The sequence below is a fragment of the Plectrocnemia conspersa genome, unplaced genomic scaffold (assembly GCF_051122295.1).
Source record: "Plectrocnemia conspersa isolate PC_06_02 unplaced genomic scaffold, ASM5112229v1 ptg000007l, whole genome shotgun sequence".
Classification (NCBI taxonomy): domain Eukaryota; kingdom Metazoa; phylum Arthropoda; class Insecta; order Trichoptera; family Polycentropodidae; genus Plectrocnemia; species Plectrocnemia conspersa.
Genome location: NW_028277171.1, coordinates 1,626,929 through 1,637,741, shown reverse-complemented (window position 1 = coordinate 1,637,741; position 10,813 = coordinate 1,626,929). Strand labels below are relative to the sequence as shown.

The 10,813-nt window shown below is 30.6% G+C and overlaps 1 protein-coding gene across 7 annotated transcripts in view; it reads left to right on the top strand.

The window, feature by feature from the left end:
• The first annotated feature begins 1,903 nt into the window (after nucleotides 1–1,903).
• sand (potassium two pore domain channel sandman) overlaps nucleotides 1,904–10,813 on the top strand; it is an 85,529-nt gene continuing 76,619 nt past the window's right edge. For 4 of the 7 annotated variants that reach the window (XR_015810231.1, XR_015810230.1, XM_088188724.1 and 1 more), the window contains exon 1: nucleotides 1,904–2,010. The gene's annotated coding sequence lies outside the window, so the exon portion shown is untranslated. Of the gene's footprint in view, nucleotides 2,130–10,813 lie in introns of all 7 variants that reach the window. The other 3 variants (XR_015810229.1, XM_088188725.1, XM_088188723.1) reach the window with 1 other exon arrangement.

Below are 10,813 nucleotides of genomic sequence, written 5' to 3'. Positions count from 1 at the left end.
CACTGTATTAAAATATAAATAACAGTTATCTTAAACAACTTTTACTCTATAGTTAATAATTTGTGTTTTAAACACTATGTTAACCCATTTGCGTTCAAAAGTTTTATGTTCTAAATTATACAACCACTTATAGTAAATGAGTTTCAGTAATAATAACCAGACCGGGTCGAAAGCCTTAGTCCTCTTTAGTCATCATTTTAAGTTGTCCACATTGAGGAGTGTGACTGCCTCGATGTTGATGTGCTGTCAGTGCCTCGTTTCATGTTTAACAGCAAAACGGCTTATAGCACTGCGAAAAAAGCACACAAAAGCTTTTACGTTATCATTATATTTAAATTCACGTGAAAGTAAAAAAGGTTATTTAGTTGTTTTTCTTTAAATTATTTCCACTAAAAATTTTTTTATGGTCTCAAGAATTCATGTAAAGTTTGAATCAATCTCTTATTTCTTGAGAAATGGAACACAGAAATGAGAAACACCATATATATATATGTATGTAAATACCAAAAATTACTGATTCAGAGATAAATTTGAAAAGAAGATTTCCGAATAATGTATATATGTTCTGAAGAGTTAATAATAAAATAACGAAACTTCTTTGCAATTATTCACGCTACCATTAATTACTAAATTCAAATTATGACTAGCGAAATATACGTACTCTGAGTTTGATTGTATATTTATTATTCTTGTTTGTGTTCCATTATAAACACCGCTCATTACGTTAGCACCATCATAACTCTGGCCGTAGTACTTTTCGATTGAAATATTTATGTCTTTAAGTAACTTCCTTAGTCAAAAAATCCTAAGAATGTTTTGCTAATTTTGAATTATTCTAGCTGTTTGTTTTTATTTCTAACTATGTGTACATTGCATTAATTGATCTATCTTTTCAATGTTCTGTAGTGTATTTAATATTAAAGCATAAATGAACAATGAATTTATCTCTGTTAGTGTAATATAGGACTTACAATTTAGGACTTATATATATACTTTTATATTATTAGTTTCATAATGAAGTCGTAATTTGTAAGTAAGTGAACTTGGCTCAAAAAATTAGAAGGTTACAGATCTTAGATAATGTCGGTTATTATTAATTTTATGATTTTTATGAGCAGTGTGTTGTAGTGTTCTTTGAAAATAGAGAATTTTATTAGTACATTAATAATATTTATATTCATAACTCTATGCTTTAAACTTCAGTTTTATTTATGAAAACATAGTGACACGTTCTCGTTTTTGAAATCGAAGTGAGACAGTTTTTTTAATTTGTTATTTATATTATTCTCTATTTTTTAAGATTAAGAAATATACCAACGTAAATTATTAATATAATTGTATAATATCATCAAAATCATATTGACATCTGCGATATAAATAAACATTTTTTTTTTAAATATAAGACGTATTCCTAAATATACATATATGTGAATATTGATTATCCTTAATCCAAATTTTTGCTGTGCGTAATTTTAATTTGCGCAATAATTAGCAAACCATTAGATACATAACATTTCAAACCAACAATATTTATAAACTTGCTGTCGGTCCCTCACTATCGTGAGGTACCGCAGCTAGTGGGTGTACGAATGGCAGACCCTTAACTTTTTGGCTTATAAATATTTATACAGTCAGTTCGAAGAACAAAGGCAATAGTCGCGGAGTTGACCGTATTGTACCATCTCAGGGATTTTGCGACATTTCGAAATGAGCGAACAGCGGGGAAGACTTTCAGGCGTCGTAGGAAGAAGAAGAAGGTCCGGCGGGACACGATCTCTCTCCCGGTGCGTCTAGACACAATTGGAGCGTGCGTGTCCGGTCATGGCTACTGCTCTTTATATTTAGCCGCCGGATTATAATTAGACCGGCAGCGCTGACCGTCGGCCGTCTGCTCGCTTTCCTCAGTCACACGCAAACCCACTCACGCCGCGGTCCGTCTCCCAAAGGACAACAACAATAAGCAAGAGCGCCGAGTTCCGTAGTGAGTGATGTGAACAGTGCGACGCCCAGGTACGCTCACCTGAAACTCTATACGCGTGCGTCACCGCTCAACGAGATGGAATGCCGGGTTTGATTTACGGCCGCCGAGAGGAAATATCGTTTCGGGCGACGATCGTAAAGCCGAACAGGTGCCGTTCTCTGCCGAACTATCCTTTGTTCTTATTTTATATCGCCGCATTATTAACGCTATTTACAACCTGCGAACACTAATCGGAACTCTCGTTCTGAAAAACGGCGCGGGAGAGGAATTTTAACGGTCCGCGTTTCGCAAGGGAGTTTGCGTATTTAAATCTGCAAGGAAACGTCAAATCGATACAAACTCCTTCGTATCGATTTTAACACGTTATAAACTGATTTTTCTCGCAGTTGTTTCAATCGCAATTTTTTTTAAAAAAGTTAGAACTTACAGCTCTTGATTTTACAGTTCAATCTGCAAACTTGTATCATTAAATTAGTTCATCGTTAACATGATTTTGCGCTTTACATAAAGCAGGGACGTCGTTTCAGCTTTTTCAAGGATGGGGAACAAAAGTTTATTAAATGACATTTAAAGACCGTCCCAATTTAGAATCCACGTCAAAAGCAATAAATTCGTGCCGTCGCCATCGCAGCGCAAACACTCGATTATCTAGCGTTCATGTTATGGCTTCTTATACCAATATTTTTATAACTTACAATAAGTGAGATTTGAATAAAGCATATCTTAACCGAATTCTGCCCAATAGTAAAGCGTAAAAAACAATTATCGCTCCTCAGAAGAAAATTATATGCTGCTCTTAAATGTTTATTAAACTCAATTTATGAAACGTCCATTTGCTGTTCCAACTTAAACTTAGAACTTTCATTAAAATACAAACTAAATCCCTTAGAGATAAATAAGCTAAAGAAGAAGTACATACAGACGTCACATCTCGCATATTGCGTTATAGTTTGTCTGCACTTGGATATACATATTTTTAAAATATGGTAGCTATACTTATCAATATTACTGTTGACTTATGCTAAAAGAAGACTGATTAAAGTATATTTAAACTAAATTTTGTTCCATAGGAGAACGCAAAAACAATTATCACTTCTCAGAAGTCAAAAATTAACGGCAAAAGCAATAAAATTGTGTCAGTGCAAACGCGTTTTATTACAATATTACAATAACTAAGAATCGAATAGAGCATATCTGAATCAAATTTTGAGCAATAAAAGGATTTCTAGTGTGTGTTGAAATAGACCATTAGCGTTCCATGTATTCTTATAACAAAGGTGAGAATTAATTAAAGCACATCTAAACCAAACTTTTTTGATAGAGGGACGCAAAAACTAATTATCCCTTCTCAGAAGTCAAAAACCCATTAAATTTTGCATTAAAAATTTTATTAAAACAATTAAAGAATATCAACTCTAATCTAAGCTCGAAATTTCAACGAGCAATTAAAGAAAAATAATAAAATCTAAGAGACCAGATGTTATTGTCAAAAAATAAATATTTACAAAATCCAGAATCTTTCATCAGTCAAAAAAAGAATTGCTTCTATAATTTTTCTTCAGAAGCAGAAATATGTAAAATGGAGAAAGAAATTATTTGCTGATTATTTAAGGCTCGACGAATTCTAATGACCTTCGCGACTCCATTAAATCATTAGAATAAATTTAAAAAAAAATTAATTTATCATAGGCGCAACAATTCGATAAAGAAATTTTTTCAGCTTTACAGAAAGTAGCGTTTAAAAGCCAACATCTTACGGATTAATGGAGAAAGAGTTCAAAATAGTTTAATTGACGGGCAAAGGAACAAATAATTTACAGTGGCTATTTAAAGCATTGTTGTCGAATAAAACAACATCAACAGAAAACGAGAGAAATTTTTTCAATAAAAAAAAACGAGGATGTCTGATTCTACTTTATATGCCAAGTATTTTTAAATAGTTATTTTAAGAAAAATATTAACTAATGTATCTGCAATATCTTTCTGTATTACATACATTCATTTATCGAGAAATTTGAGAAATGAAGTCGAGAATTCTCATTTTTTGCGAAATAAAAATCTTTGAGAAATTGGAATGCCTAACTCTAACTTTTATACAACACATGTAAATCAATAATGATAAGTATGTAAATGTATATATTACTACATATGGTAAAGTTAAAATCACATAATTTCACTAGCAACTGCCAAATATATTATAATTTTACTGGTTAATATATTTTTTTACTAATGACATATTATATTTGAAAAAAAAATTATATTGCTTTTTAGGAGTAATACTTTTTTTGGTTTAGAGTCAAAGATGTCATTTTAGTATTTTTTAGAGGAGGAGCAGAAGTTAGCTAGTTGGTAACGATTATGCGTGTTTATAATTATTACTGCCCTTAAACTTCTCATATCTCACATAAAAATAAATCAAATAAATGATAGATATTTAAAATGAAACATTGCTTTTTTGCTACTGTACGTGTTCATAATTATTATTATTCTATGTTACTTATTCTGATGCAATAGTAGTATTTCAGCATGTTTGATCGCACTAATTCTAAGTGAGATTTATTTTATCTAATATTACGACCGGGCCCCTTTCGAAGCCGGGCTAAGGTTATTTGCATACCCTGTACCTCTCCTCTCGTCAGCCCTGCCGTTTTACAGTTAATTTATTTTTTTCTAGTGTGAATAATTTTTAACCTCGGATAAAATAAGTGCAAAAAGAAAGAGCTATTCCGTTGAGTACAATAAATCGTGAAGTACTCCTGGGGCAACTGTCTGCAAAGATAATTTTTTATCTCCGAACGGTCCAACAATTGCGAAAATAATACGATAACATTTGTCATCAGGTGGGCCAAATGTTAAGAAACGCAAGTGTAGATCTGGTCGGCAACCATTATTTCCTGAGCTGAAAGATATTATCTGGGAATGGATTGCGGACAGGAGACCAAGGTTGTACGCAGGTCTGATATACAAGCATATGCTCTTACAATGACATTACAGCTAGATATATTCTTCCAGCTGTTGAATCTGGAAGATAATGAAGTTATTAAATGTACATTTGCATTAAAGTATTTTGTTGATGGCGTAAACTTTTCAGAATACCAACTCTTCAACATGATTGCTATGGATCAGTGTTTATGAGCCAAATTGACCATATTATGCCTCATCAATCTATTATATTTCCTTCCACTGATTATGAAAATGCACGTGTTATATGTATTTTGCCAATTCGTCTGGATGGCAAAGAAGCTCCACATCTTATCATCACTAAGGGAAAGAAAGACAAGTTTGAACATGTTTGTGGATTGAAGTGGATTGATTTAATGCTGCCACTTCTTTTGCGATATCGCCAAAAAGGTTTGCTAATATTTTTGGGATGGATTCTCTACATTGGTTTTTGGGATAATCCGAGAATTTTTGGTTTAGAATCAGGGACATTATTTCAGTTTTTCCAGACGGGTGAGGGGACAAATTTGACCAGTAGGTTATCATTTTTTTAATATTTCAATTTCATTAAGATTCATAATATTTCATTAAATGACATGCATTTTTTGCCCAAATTTCAAGAGGAAAGACCCCTACCTGACCCCCCATCCCTCTCCAAATAACGTCACTGACATAAAGGTCTTTCAAGCAACGCCCCAAAAGAGTTTAGTAAAACCCATTAAAATATGTAAATATAATCATTATACTAACAAAAGTCATAAAAACCGCAAGCAAAGATGCATTAAGAATTTAAGATAATATATTTTGATAACAATATTGATTCATTGTTACTAAAAAATAGTCAGAAATATTTCTAAGATTAAAAATATTATAAATATTGACTAGATATTTCTACAAATATTGGTTAAATCGATTTGTCGAATAGAATATCAAATCAACATTTAAATACTTGAAAAATTGTTAGAAATAATTTTGCTAAAAAATTTACAACATGCTTTTTTAATAAGCAATATTAAATAATAACAAGTAAATGAATCTTAATGCCTTTTTCAAACCTTCTTCTGTCGAATCAAGTGTATTAATAAATAATTAAAGCAATGTTTCTTAACCACTGAATAAAATTTTTATTTATAATTAAAATCTCACTGCGTGACTTGTTAAATCTCAATTATAATATTATTAAAATTGCGCCTAATTATGATTTAGGCTAAATGCATCTCTGTATTTTCTTAAAAATTATATGTCATCAATCAGAACTTGAAATTTGATCTAAATAAATTAATTTAATACCAAAAAGTATATATTTTTATTTTAGCAACAAAATTTCTAGTTCTCGCAAGTGTCAAATTGTGTATATTTTAATTTTAATTTAAATAAATTAGTAAGTAATACTTGTCTTGTGTAATATAATATTATAGTAACAGTATATTTAAATTAAAATTACACCCAAGCAAATATTGACGTTTAAATCGTTTAATTCCATCACGATGGACGAGAGATTTTTTTCCAAACGACTAGTGTCGTGTTATTTTACAAATCAATGGCTTAAAATGTAAAACCGCTAGCTCGATATTAGAGAATTTTATAGAAAAAACAAGAAAAAACTAAATAGACAACTTGAAAATGGGAAAATAAAACAATATCTCGAGCTGGTAGTGTTTAAATTGAGATTTTGGTGTTAGCAATTTTTGAGCATGTGTATTCTAATTAAATGTACAGGATCCATTGTTAAGTCATTTTCGCTCAATAGTGAAGTTGAAATTTACACTTTAAGCCATCTGTTTTGAAAAAATTGTCTGATTTTTGCTATTGCTCCGACACGTATATCGTGCAAAGATTTTTTTAGCAACATAAAACACCTTAAGCCTGAGAAGCAATTAGGTAAGACATCTGCAGAATGCTACATAAAGCGAAACCGCCATATCCCACCATCAGCAAATCATAAAAACTTATTTTTTTGTAATTACAAACAAAAAATAACATCTTACTCGTATCTGACAAAGGAAACAACTAAGATATTTAACAAATGTGACTATGAAGATAAGATACGGATTATCCTAAATGATCTATTAAAATAAAACAAAATGGATAGAACACCCCTTTTTAGAGAAATAGAAGTTGAAATCCTTCCTCGTAGCAAATCGTCGCTACGGTTTTATGGACTTCTCAAAGTGCACAGCAAAATTCCTAGTAAGAATACTTAAAGCCTTAAAAAATGTTGAATAACATCCCGATAAAAGAGGCAGTGAAGTGATTTATAAAAATACATAAGCTTTGAAACCTCATTGAGCACTGCCTTGTATTTACTATTTTGTGTACAACGAAAGATTTTAAAACTTACAGGCTAGAATCAGCCAATCTATTTGGTATTTCGACAGTGATACTCCTGCTATTTTCGCGAGTATAATTATTTTTGAAATCTCGAAATTCATCGCGATTTTTGCTTATTTGTATTTTATATTTCGGCCGTGATTTTCCTGTCATGATCACGAAAATCACTGTCGAAATATAGAATACAAATAACCAAAAATCGCGATGAATCCCGAGATTCCAAAAAAAAAATATATATATATATATATATATATATATATATATATATATATATATATAGTGCCAAGCGAAATTAGGCGTATATGCTAAAAAAACAATTTAAATGATTTTATTAAAATATTTTTTAATACTTTCATTTTTGTGTTAACTAATTTACAATAGAAGAAAATAAAATACAGTGTATACAAGTAAGAACACAAAAAGTTTTATAAAAATATTTTATATGCTTACAAAGGAATTAAAATACATAACTAAAATAGGACACCCGCGTCCTAGCGGCATTCATGTCGTCGGAAACCGGCGTCATTACGGCATTCAACCTGTTAAGCAATTGTTGCAATTTTAATACTTTATTGTTGCGACTATATGTTGCTTGTATTATATTATATAAACACTGCTAATTTAAGTTCTGAAAACGTCATGCATCATAGAACTTAAATTTCAACGCGTAAAGTGAAATATATAAACAAAAAAAAATTAATTAAATTCCTAATGCATATCTATTATTTTATTTTGCGCGTAAAAACCATGGTGTCACTACTCTGTAATTCATTCCTGTCATTATAATATAAGTAAATCACTTTTAAAAGGGGACGGTATCCTAAGAAGAAAAGTTTGAACTGACATGGCGAAAAATAAGAACGAACTTAATTACAAACATAATTTATGATAACTAATCCTAATAATTTTAAGTAAAAAAATATTTTTTTATTGCGTATTTTAATTAGACAGTATAACGTATATTTAAATGGTAATGCTTTTAGTTTTATTTAATATGAAATTGTATGGCGCAAATTGTCAAATATATAATTTAAAATAAATTTTAATGAGAGTGGTGTTTTTTGCTTAAAATCCGAGTTTTAAACAAAGAAAGTTTTCCTGGAACAAGAGTAGGTATTTCTCGCTCGGATATTAACATCATAAACACTAGCAGTCTCTCGTCGCAAAATCTAGTCACGAACACACATTGCTCGTTTCACCCCCCCCCCCCCATTTTTTGCTAAATTAAAAATCAAAACGAATCACTTACCTCACTACTGGCAACGCTTATATTACTTCAACGATGCACAACCATACTAAAATTATTTTTAATAAGCTTACTTTATTGAAAAAATATATATATACAAGAGCGCAAAGTTGTAGCTCAAATGGAGAAAAAGCAACTGTGTAATATACTTTAATAACTAAAAAATAGAAGTGATGTAAAAACTTTCATGTTAATTTAATAAATAAAATATATTGTTTGCGCTACGGTGTGTGCTGGAGCATTGTCGCGGTGCATCGATTATAGCACTGTCTAATATTGGCAAGCTTCAAATATCTTTTAATGAAACGAAAAGCTCATACACAAACGAACTTCATTAATAGTTCAATTATTTTTTTACGGAATTAAAAAATATTTTCTAATAAAAGTGTTGCAAAACTATTGATTTTACTAAAATTTTTTGAAAAGAATACAATATCTTGGAAACGAGACATGAAATCAGCGTATAATTTTACATATAAATCGAGTTATTTTATCTTTGTGCCATAATTGTCAACGTAGGATATAGATGGATCACGAACGACAGTGATGGAGATAATGGAGAAAATCTTATCTCGACAACTCCATATTGTTGACAATGCTGTCCGTCAGTCTAAAATATTATACCCTTCTCCCGAACATTGAGAGAATTAATTTCCTGGTAATTGATAGCTATTGAATATTTACTACGACCTGCATTAACGTTCGGGAAATATGTAGTTATATCTAGAAACTAAATTTGCTGATATATTTTTTTAATTTTTTTTTATTATATTGCACCTCTTTAGGCCTTTGTTGCGCAAATTTGACATTCGATCCGACCCGCAAAGGATTGCGGGTGTTGCTTATTAAAAATATACACCCGAACCGCTTTCGTCCGCCGCTTTATGAATTATCAATCGCGCGTTTTTATCGCATGCGTTTAAGCGGATCCGGAGAGAGGATTCGAAGCGTGCGAAAGGGTTAATAATTAAATTTTTATTTTCATTTGCATACGACCGAAAGAGGGTCCGAACCAATTTGCACGCATACATATTGTACCTACCCCATAAATATTTCGGCTGTTTGCGGCCGTTCAAATTATCTTTATCGTATAAACATAGCGGGTTTAAACTCCCATCGACGTTATCTGATATCGTTCTATAACCAAGAAATTAGTTTTGGTATCAAATCCAGCTTTATTTAATCGCGAACTTCGGCATATATTTACTCTACTACTCCTTATTTTTAATCCTTATATCCTTTGTATTCATCCTAATCTTACGCCACGAGAAATATTTATTCGACTGGCATCTCTAGAATTATAGAAGAGTGAGGCGACTTTCGTCGATCATCAATATAGTCTTAGACCATAATATTCCACCGTAACAAATAGTACTTCTTCTCGAAAAAAATACTAAATTAAGTATTTTTATTTTTTTTAACTAATTTAAAATTAAATTTGTAAAAATATTTTAAAAGTTTTACAACCGCTGCATAAGAAAAAGTGAATCCGTGCCAGATGTCACAAATTATGTGTGCTTTCTTGGAAGCATTTAAAATAGGTCAAGAGTATTTGAATAAGAAAAAAATGCTCACGATTTTTTCAATTACTAATCTATGAAATACGTTAATAATAATCGCTCCGTATGAGAATCAGCAGATTGCAAAAATGTATGGGGGCTTTCCACAGAGCTACGCCATAAAATCTTCAAAAGATTTTTCATCTTTATCTCATTCGAAATATGTAAAATGTAAAGTAGCAACAGCTGTAATTTATAATTTTAATACGATTTGGGTTTAAATGCAGGAGCCCAAAATTAATTTATAATTAATCGCAGTAGATTAATATTTTCTGGTCCTTTAATTATTTGCATCCATTATAAACAATTGAAATTTGCCCTCTATAACTATTATACAGCTATTTTTTATCTTCAATATTAAGATATATACAATAATATACTGTATCATTTTAATCACATACTATATATTAATATTTTTTTAATTTCTCAAGAAATAAAAAATATGGAATAACCAGATAGTCTAGTAATAAATATGGTGTTTTCTAATATTCTGCTATATGCATATTATCTGAAGCATTTCGCTAAAGTTAAGAAATTTTATAAGAACGCTAATTTACAGAAGTTGCTAATTCCGTTAGTAGTTAAACACGCAATAATCGAGCGCTTTGGAAAGTGTCAGAAATTGTCATTTTAATAATTTATGAATACACTATACTCAATACAATGCATAGTTTTAAAATATTTTAAGTAACCTTGAATTAATAATCAATAAAGGTTATACTAATGAAAAATATAGTTACTATCTAATTGAGCTTA